Source organism: Nomascus leucogenys, chromosome 16 (genome assembly GCF_006542625.1).
Source record: "Nomascus leucogenys isolate Asia chromosome 16, Asia_NLE_v1, whole genome shotgun sequence".
Classification (NCBI taxonomy): Eukaryota; Metazoa; Chordata; class Mammalia; order Primates; family Hylobatidae; genus Nomascus; species Nomascus leucogenys.
The window spans coordinates 34,262,939-34,279,459 of record NC_044396.1 but is presented as its reverse complement, the minus strand read 5'-3'; the positions used below and the strand labels follow the sequence as shown (position 1 = coordinate 34,279,459).

At 42.7% G+C, this 16,521-nt stretch overlaps 1 pseudogene; it reads right to left on the bottom strand.

Annotated features, from left to right (window-relative positions):
* Positions 1-761: 761 nt before the first annotated feature.
* On the bottom strand, positions 762-1,460 carry LOC100594382 (annotated as a pseudogene).
* Between the last annotated feature and the right edge of the window lie 15,061 nt (positions 1,461-16,521).

Genomic DNA, 16,521 nt, shown 5'->3' with positions numbered 1-16,521 from the left:
GCTATGTCAATTCTATTATGAAATTATTACTTTGACATTATATAACAAATTATTAGTAGAAAACACACAAGCCAAAAAACCTTAAATTCTGTAATCTTCAAGTCCACCATCAACTTTTCTTAGACTTTTGAAAACCTGAAAAGAAAAATAATTTCAAACAACAGCACCCAAACACCATATACATTTGTAATGAGGCACAGCAGTCAATTTTTTTTTTTTTTTTTTTTTGAGAGGGAGTCTCAGTCATCCAGGCTGGAGTGCAGTGGCGTGATCTTGGCTCATTGCAACCTCCACCTCCCAGGTTCAAGTGATTCTCCTGCCTCAGCCTCCTGAATAGCTGGGACTACAGGTGCACGCCACACCATGCCCCGGCTGATTTTTGTATTTTTAGTAGAGGCAGAGTTTTGCCATGTAACCCAGGCTTGTCCAGAACTCCTGACCTCAAGTGACCTGCCCACCTTGGCCTCCCAAAGTGCTGGGATTACAGGCATGAGCCACCGCGCCCATCCCGGCAGTCAATTTTAAGCCTCAAATCTTCCAGGTTTTAGCTTAGTAATCCTCATTAGTTTTTTAGATTTTTGTCAGTTGGGGCTATTTTGCCTTACTGGGCCTAAACAGAATATTAAAATACATTAATAATCCATACTGAGAATAGAGTATAAATGGGTTTCTCACTCCTTAGGGACACAAGTGGAAGCAAGACATCCAATGAACGCAGATGAGTGCCCCTGGTTATCCCTGAGCTGGGCAGTTTCACACGATCATTTTTTCTCTGAGGCCAAAGTCTGTGGTTTGATCATCTTAGCAGCTTCCAGAACCAGACAAAGTAGGTTTACTTTGTTTCCAAATTCTTTTCCTTGGTGCTTGAGAAGAATCCCCTGGTTTCCTGATGCCACCACGAAAACTTCCCTGAGGATGAAGCCTTCTCCTTCCAGGTTTCCAGAGAAGCCTCCATTCTAGGCTCAGAAGAAGTACCACACTCCCAGACAGATAAATCCCATAAACATCATCTTCTGCCTTTGTGGACCATAGAACTTTTTCTTTTCATCCAGGAAGATTTCTCTTTTAAAATAAGGCTGGAAATCCTTCACTTCAGTCCTGATGTGCTCCTTTACCACTGCACAGAAGGGGATACCCAGCTCATCCAACATGGGTTTCAGGGAGCAGGGATCCACAGCTTCCTCTCAACAGAGGAAACAGCCTGGCCTCCGCACAGCCATAATCACAGCTCCATTTTTTTTTTTTTTTTCCCATAGCTCCTTTGCTTTCAAAGTCCTTGGTTCCTTCTCCAGCATTTTCAGGTCTATATCCTCCAGGTACTCCAGTGCCGCTTTCTGGGGCTTAGACAGAAACATGTCTGTGTTGGCCAGCAGCAATGCCAAGGCAGCAGCCCCCAGGGCTCCTGCACCAATGGACCACATGCCCATGGTGAGGAAACTTGGGTCCTGGAGGAAAGACATTTCTGCCTCAGTCTCCAACTCTCAGCTCTGCTCCTTGGGGTGTGTGTCTGCCTGGTTCTGGCCCAGCCCTACTCTCAAATGCCAGATTCAGAAACCTCTGAATAGATGCTTACAAAAAGTGCCAGAATACGATGTATAATTCTTTCTCATTTCTAAAACAATGATTACCCCCTAAAACGTTATTTGTACACAAAATGGAGAGTTTTCTGATGAATGAGTATGGTAAGGAGTCAGGGCTTGCAGTCAGAATCCCAATTCTCACTCTCCAAGGCTGAACCTAAGCAGGAGCATTCAAGACTATTCAAGCTGACTCCTTCACAATGCTTTTCAAAATAAATCCTCATTATTTTCTTTTTAAAAACCACCACAAGTGCCTCCCTTCTGCTAGCCTTCTCCTACCCTGACGCTCAGGCGCTGAGGGGCCAAACCACCTGGCCCCAAGGGTCCCAGGGGTAGGCCCCTGGAAGTAAAATTTTTTAAGATCCTGTGTGTCTGAAAATTTTCTATGTTTTGCCCCCATACTTATTGATAACTTGGGATGAGAACAGGATCTCAGATTATAAATTATTTTTCCAAGAATGTTGAAAGGACTATTCCATAGTCTACATGTTTTGATTCTTATTGTTGAGAAGCCCAACACTGTTCTGATTCCAACTTCCAAATTTTGTTGATACTATCTCTATTATTCTCTAAGTTCTTATAAATCCATGCTATTAAAAAGTTTTTTAAACCCTTTCCTATCATTTCAATAGAATTTTAGAAGGAAGTGAGTTAATGAGTGTGTTCAGTGACTATCTTTAACTATAGTCATTTTAGTGATCCATAACTCCCCCTACTTTCTATACTGAGAGTCTCAACCCAAGCATCTTAGGTAGGACAACTCTTTTTTTCATTCTTTTTTTCCCCCTTTTTAATTCTCATTTTAGCTACCCTGTTAATTAAAAGGACAATTCTTTGTTGTACCAAACTGTCCTAAGTATTACAGGACATTTTCCCAGTCCTTCTGCTCTTCTTCCTATGGTCTTGTTCTTGTCTTATGGTTTCCATTCCTTCACCTTCTTGAATATGAAAACTTTAAATTTTTTTCTATGCCATTCTATTTAGTTTTAGGGTACAAATCTCCCGTTTGCAGCATCTGTGAAGTCTGCTTCCTTGCAGTTAATTTCCTTACATATTCTGTAATCATTACAAACTCATCTGTAGAGAGATCGATATCTACAGAAGTTAAGGATTCCTTAAATTACGGGAACTTTGCTATACAGAGAGGTTTTCCATTGATCTTTGCCTGGCCCTGGGTGTCAGAGATACCAGACCAGCTAAAATGTCAATTTCTTGGACTACAGTCCTGACCATGTAGTAGTATGAATTCAGACCCCAGACTTGAGCTAGTTTGGACTATTAATCTCTAATCTCTAGCAGCTGACTCTTTTCTTACCATAGCTCAAGTAGATGGCAAGCTTCCTTCTAGCCTCCTCAGGTCAATAAGGGGATGTTTTTCTAGTTATCATCTTAGGGTCAAAGGGTCCTTGTGGTAGATTTTATTTTTCAAAGATAGGTGTACTAATGCATATGCAGTCCCACATGCTCTTTCTTCACTGTGATGTTCCTCCTCTCCTCCACCAAGAGGTGAGATCTGTTTCTTTCCCTGAAACCAACTCCCTCAGCCAAACAAAAAAACAGTAGAAACCACACTATGTGATTTCCAAAGCTAGGTCATAAAAGTGATATGACTTCCACTTGGCTCTCAGGACACTCACCTTTGAAATCCAGCCACCATTTTGTGAGGAAGCCAGGTGACATGGAGAGGCCACATATAAAGATTACAGCTGACATCTACAGCTAAGGTCTCAGTCAAGAGCCAGCATCAACCACCAGACATGTGAGTGAATAAACCTTCAGGAGACTCCCATCCTGAGCCTTCAAATCTTCCAGCTGAGGCTCCAGACATCCTGAAGCAGAGCCAAGCTGTCCATGCTGTGCACTGTCCGAATTCCTGACCCACAGAATCCATGAGCACAATAAATGGTTGTTTTATACCACTAAGTTTTGGACAAATTTGTTATGAAGCCATAGTAACTGAACAGTACTTCTTTGTGACTCCCAGCTTTCAGCAGATGGCTCAACGGTGGCTTTCTCTGTGAACATTCCTTCATTTCAGGCACCTGAAGATTTCCTTTTCTTTGTTCCTAGCTTAGCCACATTTCCATAAATTATCTTTTACTCAGCATTTGAAATATATTGAAGCAAAATTGGGACCCTTCCATGCCAGCTCAGTCTGCCACATTGCCCAGAAGTTCCCAGAATAGCTTTTTAAATAATGACATAAATAACTGAATAATTTGTTTATTTATTTATTTTTAAATGGAGTCCCACTCTGTTGCCCAGGCTGGAGTGCAGTGGCACGATACCGGCTCACTGCAACCTCCGCCTCCCAGGTTCAAGCAGTTCTCCTGCCTCAGCCTCCTGAGTAGCTGGGATTACAGGCACAAGGCCCCAGGCCCAGCTAAATTTTTCTGCATTTTTAGTAGAGATGGGGTTTCACCATCTTGGCCAGGCTGGTCTCAAACTCCTGACCTCAGGTAATCCACCCACCTCGTCCTCCTAAAGTTCTGGGGTTACAGGCATGCGCCACCACTCCTGGCCAGTTATTTAAACACAGTCAATAAAAAATTCATTCTCTGTAGTACTCACATAAAAGGCAGATAATAAAATGAGCTACTTTCACCAATCAAAATGGCAGGGATTTTTTTCTTTACTATTAATAGAGTAAGATGGAGTGCAAGGAATAAGGTTTCAGTGGGAGTATATATTGGTGTAATATTTCCAGCAAATAATCTAGTAATACACATGTCCTTATAACTGTATATATTTTTGACCCAGCAATTCTACTTCTGGGAATTTATCCTAAAGAAATAATCACTGGCCAGGTGTGGTGGCTCACACCTGTCATCCCAGCATTTTAGAAGGCAGAGACAGAAGGATCTCTTGAGCCCAGGGGTTTGAGACAAGCCTAGGCAATATAGTGAGACCCTGTCTCCACAAAAAGAAAAAGAAACAATCATTGATACATGAATATCAATTCCTGTAATTCTTATAATAGAAAAGAGAATGAAAATAACTCAAATGTCAAACAGCAGGTGGCAAAATAATCTTTAAGGTTTGAACCAAAATAATTACCAAGTGAACATAAAGAAAGATGAGTTATAGATTCATTGAGAAAGATATTTATTTATTCATGTCATGCATTGTGCTAGGAGTTGTAATACAACAATGATTAAAGATAAAGCATACAGTCTATGGGAGGGAGTGGGGAGGAGTAATTAGTTCATTATGATAAAGCTACTTTCAAATTCTATGGCACAACAGAACTTTTGCTGACCTTAACCAGACTGGAGAAGGAGGGTTTTTTTTTTTTTTTTTTTTTTGCTTTTTGAGCAAGTGATGTTCAAGCTAAGTCCCAAAGGTTTTCACAAGTAGAAATTAACTGTGGGAGAGAAGGTTGTTTGTCCACTAAAATCTTGGCTCCTCCTCCAGAGGAAGTGGCTGCCCCCTTGTGACTGGAATGTGAGCGAACGTAATGTGTAACACTGCAAAAAGCTTCTAAGAAGCTAAGCAAGTATGCTTTCTTCATACTTTCTCCTTGCCTTTCTGCTGACTGGCTTTAGACAAGAGTGAAGAGCTGACGAATGGCAGAGTCTGGGTCCTTCTACCAAGTGAAAGCAAGCCGCTTGCTGACCAGGGACGCCTACCCTGAAATTGTTATGTGAGCAAGAAATAACTTTTCTATGTTAAATCAAGAAAATGTTGAGATCTGTTTGTCACTACAGCTAGCAATAGGCTAATACGTGTGACTTTTTATTCTCAAATAATGTAGTAACTAACTTAAATATATTCATTAAGCATGTACGATATACACATAAATGTGTCACATGCACAAAAAACACAAAAATAACTAAAGAGAGATTCTGCCTGCACAGAATTTCCAGTCCAGAAGAAAAAACAGTAGCCACTTATACAACTATAATACAAAGCGGTGTGTATAAATTAAATCCTTAGGAGATATATAAAGTAGTAGAAGAGTTAAAAGGAGGGAGATATTACTTTCAGGGGGAGATTTAAAAAAGACTTTAAAGAAATTAGAAAATGGCATTTAAATAAGATTTAGACGGCAGAAATGTAGGTAGAGGCATTCCAGGAAAAGATATAGATGGGAAAGATGTCACAGAGAATGTAATGTAAGTACTCTGGATTGCCTGGAGGGAGGGGTTCAGATAAAGGCAGTGTGAGAAATAATGAAATGATAAATTGGATGAGATTACAGACAAATCTGAATGCTGGACAAAGTGGTCTATATTTTCTTGAGTAACGTGGAACCACAGAACAGACATATGGTATATATTCTGAACAGAGGTATGGTTTCTATTCACAGCTATGCTTTAGAAAAATTAATATGGCAGAGACTGGAGCCCAAAAGAGAAATTACAAGGCAATCATAATAGTCCAGAGTATTTAGAGTGGTCACAGTGAGAATGCAAGATTGATTATTGAATTTGGGAGATTCGGCAGAGAAAAAGGAGACAAAGCTGACTGAGGCTGGGAATTGAGGTGACTGAGAGAATTATGGAACCATGAATTAAATTCAAAGAGGATATGCTAGTCTGGAGGTGGAGGGCAACAAGGAGTTCTGTTTTAGAAAAAAGTGAGTACAGGACATCCAATGGAGATATATAATCTGGATCTATGCAGTACGAATTGAGGTGCACAGGTTTGAAGATGCAAATGTTAAGAGTTATCTATTTACGCGTGAGAAATAAGGCCAGAGACTGTAATAAAGTTGGCAAAGGAGATTTGAGATAAAGAAGAAAAGCCAGAGATTTCCTTAAAATATATGCAAGGCAGGAAGAAGAAAAGGCAGAGAAGGAATGGAGAGGCAGACAGTTCAGGGGAACCAGCATCATAGGAAGCACTGGACCATGTCCAATTGTGCAAGTTCCTGGAGAAGGGAATTATTAATGACATTACTGTAACAGCAAATACACAATCCAATTTAATCCTTAAGTCACCCAATGAAACACAGATTCCAGTCAATGACTGAGCAGGGATTCAGACCCTGCAAAGAACCCAGGCACTGAAGCATAATGAACTTGGATTCTAATCTTAAATGTGCCCCTCAAGAGCTACAGAACCACAGGGTCATGAAGAAAATAATTCTGCCTCTGACTCTCATAAGGTGAGGATTACATTTTAAAATGCATGTGAAGTGTTCAGCACAGTACCTGACATGTTATAAACACTAAGTGGCAGCTATTCTCTTCTTTTAAAGAATAATAAATACAGATTTTTCTCAATACAGTCTGTTGATAAAAAGATCATTCAAGATTCTTGAAGGCAAGATTCTATCACAATTTTTTAATGTGCCTACATCTGACTTTGCACTTCTGCTTCAAGGAATTTATTCTGTAGAACTGTTCCCATGTGTAAGAATGTCTATTGTGGCTGGGCATGGTGGCTCATACCTGTAATCCCAGCAGTTTGGGAGCCCAAGGCAGGCAGATCACCTGATGTCAGGAGTTCGAGACCACCCTGGCCAACATGGTGAAACCCCATCTCTATTAAAAATACAAAAAAATTACTCGAGCGTGGTGGCACACACCTGTAATCCCAGCTACTCGGGAGGCTGAGGCAGGAGAACTGCTTGAACCTGGAAGCGGAGGTTGCAGTGAGCCAGGACCGTGCCATGGCACTCCAGCCTGGGCAACAAGAACGAAACTCTGTCTTAAAAAAAAAAAAGAATGTCTATTGTTGCATTGTTTGTAACAGGGAAAAATTGAAACCAATCTCAATGAGGGATGGTCACATAAACTGATACAACTGTACTATGAAATACTCAGTGTGGACCTAAGTAAACTGATATGAATGGTATTCTCCATCTTTTTTTTTTTTTTTTTTTGAGACGGAGTCTTACTCTGTCACTCAGGCTGGAGTGCAGTGGCACCATCTTGGCTCACTGCAACCTCCGCCTCCCGGTTTCAAGCGATTCTCCTGCCTCAGCCTCCTGAGTAGCTGGGATTACAGGCACGCACCACCATGCCCAGTTAATTTTTGTATTTTTAGTGGAGATGGGGGTTTCACCATGTTGGTCAGGCTGGTCTCAAAACTCCTGATCTTGTGATCTGCCCGCCTCGGCCTCTTAAAGTGCTGGGATTACAGGCGTGTGCCACCACACCTGGCCCTCTCCATCATAAGTGAAAAAAGATATTTCTCAAAATAATTCATGGTATGATTCCATTATGACCAAAAAACAAAGGAAAAAAGAAGGAAGAATGAACACCAAATGAATTCTAACAAGGATTAAAAAGTAAAGAAAGGCATAGACCTCTCCTTTCTAACTCCATATACTTCTGTACTGTTTGAATAAGTACTAATACATTATAATGTAATTTGAAAAATGTAAGGAGGAACTTAAAAAAGGAAATGTCAGAGTATTTCTTAAGAAACACCATTGTAACAAGAGATTTTAACTTGTTAACAATGTACATAACAAGTCAATAAAGAGGAGCAAGAATTCTTGTGCTTTAGGGATTATAATACCCTAAAAGTGCTCACAAAGTTGTTTGCATTTGTCTGGAGACTCCGGTTTTTATGATGTCTATGACCCCAAAAAGGTTGTATGGGAAAATGACCAGTACAATAGAAAAGACTACCTATGTTACACAAATAATTTCTAGTGGGAGCCAAGATGGCCGAATAGGATCAGCTCCGGTCTCCAGCTCCCAGCCCCAGCGACACAGAAGACGGGTGATTTCTGCATTTCTGCTTGAGGTACCGGTTTCATCTCACTAGGGAGTGCCTAACAGTGGGTGCAGGACAGTCGGTGAAGCGCACTGTGCGCGAGCCGAAGCAGGGCGAGGCATTGCCTCACTCGGGAAGCGCAAGGGGTCAGGGAGTTCCCTTTCCTAGTCAAAGAAAGGGGAAGCAGATGGCACCTGGAATATCGGGTCAGTCCCATCCTAATACTGCGCTTTTCCAACGGGCCTGGAAAACGGCACACTAGGAGATTGTGTCCCGCACCTGGCTCGGAGGGTCCTATGCCCACGGAGTCTCGCTAATTGCTAGCACAGCAGTCTGAGATCAAGCTGCGAGGCGGCAGCGAGGCTGGGGGAGGGGCGCCCGCCATTGCCCAGGCTTGCTTAGGTAAACAAAGCAGCCAGGAAGCTCGAACTGGGTGGAGCCCACCACAGCTCAAGGAGGCCTGCCTGCCTCTGTAGGCTCCACCTCTGGGGGCAGGGCACAGACAAACAAAAACTCTGCAAGAACTTCCACAGACTTAAATGTCCCTGTCTGACTGACAGCTTTGAAGAGAGTAGTGGTTCTCCCAGCATGCAGCTGGAGATCTGAGAACGGTCAGACTGCCTCCTAAAGTGGGTCCCTCACCCCTGAGCAGCCTAACTGGGAGGCACCCCCCCAGTAGGGACAGACTGACACCTCATTCAACCCGGTACTTCTCTGAGACAAAACTTTCAGAGGAACTATCAGACAGCTGAATTTGTGGTCTCACGAAAATCCGCTGTTCTGCAGCCACCGCTGCTGACACCCAGCCAAACAGGGTCTGGAGTGCACCTCTAGTAAACTCCAACAGACCTGCAGCTGAGGGTCCTGTCTGGTAGAAGTAAAACTAACAAACAGAAAGGACATCCACACCAAAAACCCATCTGTACATCACCATCATCAAAGACAAAAAGTAGATAAAACCACAAAGATGGGGAAAAAACAGACCAAAAAAACTGGAAACTCTAAAAAACAGAGCACCTCTCCTCCTCCAAAGGAACGCAGTTCCTCACCAGCAACGGAACAAAGCTGGATGGAGGATGACTTTGATGAGCTGAGAGAAGAAGGCTTCAGACGATCAAACTACTCTGAGCTACGAGAGGAAATTCAAAACAACAGGAAAGAAGTTAAAAACTTTGAAAAAAAATTAGAAGAATGGATAACTAGAATAACCAATGGAGAGAAGGGCTTCAAGGAGCTGATGGAGCTGAAAGCCAAGTTTCGAGAACTACGCGAAGATTGCAGAAGCCTCAGTAGCAGATGCGATCAACTGGAAGAAAGGGTATCGCTGATGGAAGATGAAATGAATGAAATGAAGAGAGAAGGGAAGTTTAGAGAAAAAAGAATAAAAAGAAATGAACAAAGCCTCCAAGAAATTTGGGACTATGTGAAAAGACCAAACCTACGTCTGATTGGTGTACCTGAAAATGATGGGGAGAATGGAACCAAGTTGGAAAACACTCTGCAAGATATTATCCAGGAGAACTTCCCCAATCTAGCAAGGCAGGCCAGCATTCAGATTCAGGAAATACAGAGAACGCCACAAAGATACTCCTCGAGAAGGGCAACTCCAAGACACATTATTGTCAGATTCACCAAAGTTGAAATGAAAGAAAAAATGTTAAGGGCAGCCAGAGAGAAAGGTCGGGTTACCCACAAAGGGAAGCCCATCAGACTAACAGCTGATCTCTCAGCAGAAACTCTACAAGCCAGAAGAGAGTGGGGGCCGATATTCAACATTCTTAAAGAAAAGAATTTTCAACCCAGAATTCCTATCCCGCCAAACTAAGCTTCATAAGTGAAGGAGAAATAAAACACTTTACAGACAAGCAAATGCTGAGTGATTTTGTCACCACCAGGCCTGCCCTAAAAGAGCTCCTGAAGGAAGCACTAAACATGGAAAGGAACAACCGGTACCAGCCACTGCAAAAACATGCCACATTGTAAAGACCATCAAGACTAGGAAGAAACTATAGCCACTAACGAGCAAAATAACCAACTAACATCATAATGACAGGATCAGATTCACACATAACAATATTAACGTTAAATGTAAATGGGCTAAATGCTCCAATCAAAAGACACAGACTGGCAAACTGGATAAGGAGTCAGGACCCATCAGTGTGCTGTATTCAGGAAACCCACCTCACGTGTAGAGACACACATAGACTCAAAATAAAGGGATGGAGGAAGATCTATCAAGCAACTGGAAAACAAAAAAAGGCAGGGGTTGCAATCCTAGTCTCTGATAAAATAGACTTTAAACCAACAAAGATCAAAAGAGACAAAGAAGGCCATTACATAATGGTAAAGGGATCAATTCAACAAGAAGAGCTAACTATCCTAAATATATATGCACCCAACACAGGAGCACCCAGATTCATAAAGCAAGTCCTGAGTGACCTACAAAGGGACTTAAACTCCCATACAATAATAATGGGAGATTTTAACACCCCACTGTCAGCATTAGACAGATCAACGAGACAGAAAGTTAACAAGGATATCCAGGAACTGAACTCAGCTCTACATAAAGTGGACCTAATAGACATCTACAGAACTCTCCACCCCAAGTCAACAGAATATACATTTTTTTCAGCACCACACCACACCTATTCCAAAATTGACCACATAGTTGGAAGTAAAGCTCTCCTCAGCAAATGTAAAAGAACAGAAATTATAACAAACTGTCTCTCAGACCACAGTGCAATCAAACTAGAACTCAGGATTAAGAAACTCACTCAAAACCGCTCTACTACATGGAAACTGAACAACCTGCTCCTGAATGACTATTGGGTACATAATGAAATGAAGGCAGAAATAAAGATGTTCTTTGAAACCAACGAGAACAAAGACACAACATACCAGAATCTCTGGGACACATTCAAAGCAGTGTGTAGAGGGAAATTTATAGCACTAAATGCCCACAAGAGAAAGCAGGAAAGATCCAAAATTGACTCCCTAACATCACAATTAAAAGAACTAGAAAAGCAAGAGCAAACACATTCAAAAGCTAGCAGAAGGCTAGAAATAACTAAAATCAGAGCAGAACTGAAGGAAATAGAGACACAAAAAACCCTTCAAAAAATTAATGAATCCAGGAGCTGGTTTTTTGAAAGGATCAACAAAATTGATGGACCGCTAGCAAGACTAATAAAGAAGAAAAGAGAGAAGAATCAAATAGATGCAATAAAAAACGAAAAAGGGGATATCACCACTGATCCCACAGAAATACAATCTACCATCAGAGAATACTACAAACACCTCTATGCAAATAAACTAGAAAATCTAGAAGAAATGGATAAATTCCTTGACAAATACACCCTCCCAAGACTAAACCAGGAAGAAGTTGAATCTCTGAATAGACCAATAACAGGTTCTGAAATTGTGGCAATAATCAATAGCTTACCAACCAAAAAGAGTCCAGGACCTGATGGATTCACAGCTGAATTCTACCAGAGGTACAAGGAGGAACTGGTACCATTCCTTCTGAAACTATTCCAATCGATAGAAAAAGAGGGAATCCTCCCTAACACATTTTATGAAGCCAGCATCGTCCTGATACCAAAACCTGGCAGAGACATAACCAAAAAAGAGAATTTCAGACCAATATCCTTGATGAACATTGATGCAAAAATCCTCAATAAAATACTGGCAAACCGAATCCAGCAGCACATCAAAAAGCTTATCCACCATGATCAAGTGGGCTTCATCCCTGGGATGCAAGGCTGGTTCAACATATGCAAATCAATAAATGTAATCCAGCATATAAACAGAACCAAAGACAAAAACCACATGATTATCTCAATAGATGCAGAAAAGGCCTTTGACAAAATTCAACAACCCTTCATGCTAAAAACTCTCAATAAATTAGGTATTGATGGGACGTATCTCAAAATAATAAGAGCTATCTATGACAAACCCACAGCCAATATCATACTGAATGGGCAAAAACTGGAAGCATTCCCTCTGAAAACTGGCACAAGACAGGGATGCCCTCTCTCACCACTCCTATTCAACATAGTGCTGGAAGTTCTGGCCAGAGCAATCAGGCAGGAGAAGGAAATAAAGGGTATTCAATTAGGAAAAGAGGAAGTCAAATTGTCCCTGTTTGCAGATGACATGATTGTATATCTAGAAAACCCCATTGTCTCAGCCCAAAATCTCCTTAAGCTGATTAGCAACTTCAGCGAAGTCTCAGGATACAAAATTAATGTACAAAAATCACAAGCATTCTTGTACACCAATAACAGACAAACAGAGAGCCAAATCATGAGTGAACTCCCATTCACAATTGCTTCAAAGAGAATAAAATACCTAGGAATCCAACTTACAAGGGATGTGAAGGACCTCTTCAAGGAGAACTACAAACCACTGCTCAATGAAATAAAAGAGGATACAAACAAATGGAAGAACATTCCATGCTCATGGGTTGGAAGAATCAATATCGTGAAAATGGCCATACTGCCCAAGGTAATTTATAGATTCAATGCCATCCCCATCAAGCTACCAATGACTTTCTTCACAGAATTGGAAAAAACTACTTTAAAGTTCATATGGAACCAAAAAAGAGCCCGCATCGCCAAGTCAATCCTAAGCCAAAAGAACAAAGCTGGAGGCATCACGCTACCTGACTTTAAACTATACTACAAGGCTACAGTAACCAAAACAGCATGGTACTGGTACCACAACAGAGACATAGATCAATGGAACAGAACAGAGCCCTCAGAAATGATGCCACATAGCTACAACTATCTGATCTTTGACAAACCTGACAAAAACAAGAAATGGGGAAAGGATTCCCTATTTAATAAATGGTGCTGGGAAAACTGGCTAGCCATATGTAGAAAGCTGCAGCTGGATCCCTTCCTTACACCTTATACAAAAATTAATTCAAGATGGATTAAAGACTTATATGTTAGACCTAAAACCATTAAAATCCTACAAGAAAACCTAGGCAATACCATTCAGGACATAGGCGTGGGCAAGGACTTCATGTCTAAAACACCAAAAGCAATGGCAACAAAAGCCAAAATCGACAAATGGGATCTCATTAAACTAAAGAGCTTCTGCACAGCAAAAGAAACTATCATCAGAATGAACAGGCAACCTACAGAATGGGAGAAAATTTTTGCAACCTACTCATCTGACAAAGGGCTAATATCCAGAATCTACAATGAACTCAAACAAATTTACAAGAAAAAAACAAACAACCCCATCAAAAAGTGGGCAGAGGACATGAACAGACACTTCTCAAAAGAAGACATTTATGCAGCCAGAAAACACATGAAGAAATGCTCATCATCACTGGCCATCAGAGAAATGCAAATCAAAACCACAGTGAGATACCATCTCACACCAGTTAGAATGGCCATCATTAAAAAATCAGGAAACAACAGGTGCTGGAGAGGATGTGGAGAAATAGGAACACTTTTACACTGTTGGTGGGACTGTAAACTAGTTCAACCATTGTGGAAGTCAGTGTGGCGATTCCTCAGGGATCTCGAACTAGAAATACCATTTGACCCAGCCATCCCATTACTGGGTATATACCCAAAGGACTATAAATCATGCTGCTATAAAGACACATGCACACGTATGTTTATTGCGGCACTATTCACAATAGCAAAGAGTTGGAACCAACCCAAATGTCCAACAACGATAGACTGGATTAAGAAAATGTGGCACATATACACCATGGAATACTATGCAGCCATAAAAAATGATGAGTTCGTGTCCTTTGTAGGGACATGGATGAAACTGGAAAACATTATTCTCAGTAAACTATCGCAAGGACAAAAAACCAAACACCGCATGTTCTCTCTCATAGGTGGGAATTGAACAATGAGAACTCATGGACACAGGAAGGGGAACATCACACTCCGGGGACTGTTGTGTGGTGGGGGGAGGGGGGCGGGACAGCATTAGGAGATACACCTAATGCTAAATGACGAGTTAATGGGTGCAGGAAATCAACATGGCACATGGATACATATGTAACAAACCTGCACATTGTGCACATGTACCCTAAAACCCTAAAGTATAATAAAAAAATAATAATAATAATTTCTAGTACTTTTAACTCCTGGTGAGAAAAGTAACATACACACAAATTACAGGTAAATCAGAAATGGTTCAAAGTAAAATTGGCAACAGAAACAGGGTTACAACAATCTAACTGGGTTGGTCTCCCATGTCCCACTGCATGGCTGGGTGCAAGTGTGGGAGAAGGGAGACACAGGGGTAGGCAAGGGAAGAAAAGTAAACACGTCCCCCCAACTCCAGTTTAAGCCTGGGGGGGTCAATCTATAAGGGTGTGTCCACTTAAGGGATAGATGCAAGCACTTACTTACCAGAAGTAAGGGGTGCAGAAAGAATATACAGATCCGGCAGGCAGACCCGCTTCCCTCAATCTCATGCCCTGACCCCACCTGGTAGCCTTCCTCAGGTCCTCATGCCCAGGTGTTTCTGCCAGCTCCCATCATAAAGTGCATCTAGAGCATCCTCGGAGTGACCCACGAGCCTCTCTGAGACTTAGTGTCCCCTTCGTGGGAGGGAGTGGGACTAGGTGACCTCCGGACCCGACCTCCCACCCAGCCCTGACCTGGCAAGTCCCCTGGGCCTCCCGCTCCTTGGCCAGGGCTCGTCCTGAGACCGGCCAGCCGCCCGCACTCACTGTGCCCGCAGCTGCACCGAGGGGCGGGGCTTCTTTGCGATCCTGGCCGTTGCGGCCCAGGTAGGAGGCTCCGGCAGCAGGGGTGGCTGGGGCAGCGGGCACAGCGGGCAGTATGGGAGCCAGCGGAAGCCCGGTGCCCACTTGAGCTCCCCGCCCAGTCCGGCCTTGTCGCAGGGCTGACCACGGCGGCGGGGCGGGACATGTGATGCAGGTGGCCGCGAGCTCCCACATTCACCGCTCCTGGAGCTAGCATGCCCCGCGGCCAGCAGCCCGGTGACGCTGGGCCCGGCCCAGCCCGGCCAGCGTCTTCCGAGGCTGCAGCCCTGCCTGCCCTAGGCACACCAGTTGCTAGGCGACCGGGGCCTCGGGCCTCAGTTCCATAGGGCAAGGGGCCCAGTGTTAGGGTTCAGGGCCATAACGGGTGCTCGGACAGCTTGGGCAGCGGAGGCCACCGTGACTCCTCGACCAGCACTAGTGCCTCTGCCTTCAGGTCACTGCTGCCGGGTATGGGGGGTAATGTGGGGGAGCGAGCTGAATCAAAGCTGGGTGAACACTGGTCAGTGATGACACAAGGTGAGGGGCCCAATGGCAAACATCACCAGGAAGCACGTCTAGGGCAAGGAGAGGGCAGTTAGGCAAGCTTGGTGTAATTCAGTTTTCTGGGTTGTTTGCACATCAGCTTGTATCAAAGACTTATTTTTCAGGTTCAAAATAACCAGGCTTTCCAGAGTACTGATGAGCTGTACCTTTTAAATATTAGCCACTTAATACCTGACTAGCCCAATTTTAGGTAAATGACAACAAGGACGAGTTCCCTCACGAGTCTGCCCAAATTCCATGTTCTGACTCCTTTATAAAAGGTTAGGTGTGTCTGTCCTCTCTGGCTTGGACACCTAGCACCCTGTCTTGCACAGTGGGATCTTAGTATCTGTACTCTTGCCAGATTATCATATAAAGCCTCTGCCTTCATGATTTGACTCCCCACTAGAGCTGCAAGCTTATCCCCTGGTAATAAGATCCCACAAAAACTCCTGAAACTGCTCTCAACACACTTTTCTCCATTCTTATTAAGCTCTACACTAACCTCTCCTAGGTCATTTGGTTTTTTTTTTTAACACTCAAATTAGGCCTGGAATCGTAACATTGGCCCCACAACTTAGTTATGTGATCCTGGGTGAGGGAAAGTTAACCCACCCAACAAGAGGACTAGGCTGCATATTAAAAATCACGTGGAGTACTTAATTAGAAAAAAGTCTAGGGCTCATCCCAAAACCAATTAAGAATTTAGTTCTGGGGTTGCGATCAAAGTGGAGAAACACTAACAACCTAGGATTATGTGGATCAAGTGATACACTGGCACTCAGCAAGTGATCAAATGTTTATTAAATGCTCTCCTGTTTAGTTTTGCTATCACACCCCTACCTGACACTTCCCAAACTCCATGCCATTTCTCAAACTGTTCCTATCATCAGGTGACCGAATTCTACCTCTTCTGTGAAACTTGCCAAATCTTCACAGCATGAAACATCTCCTGTACTCTCCTAACATGGTTTTCTACTA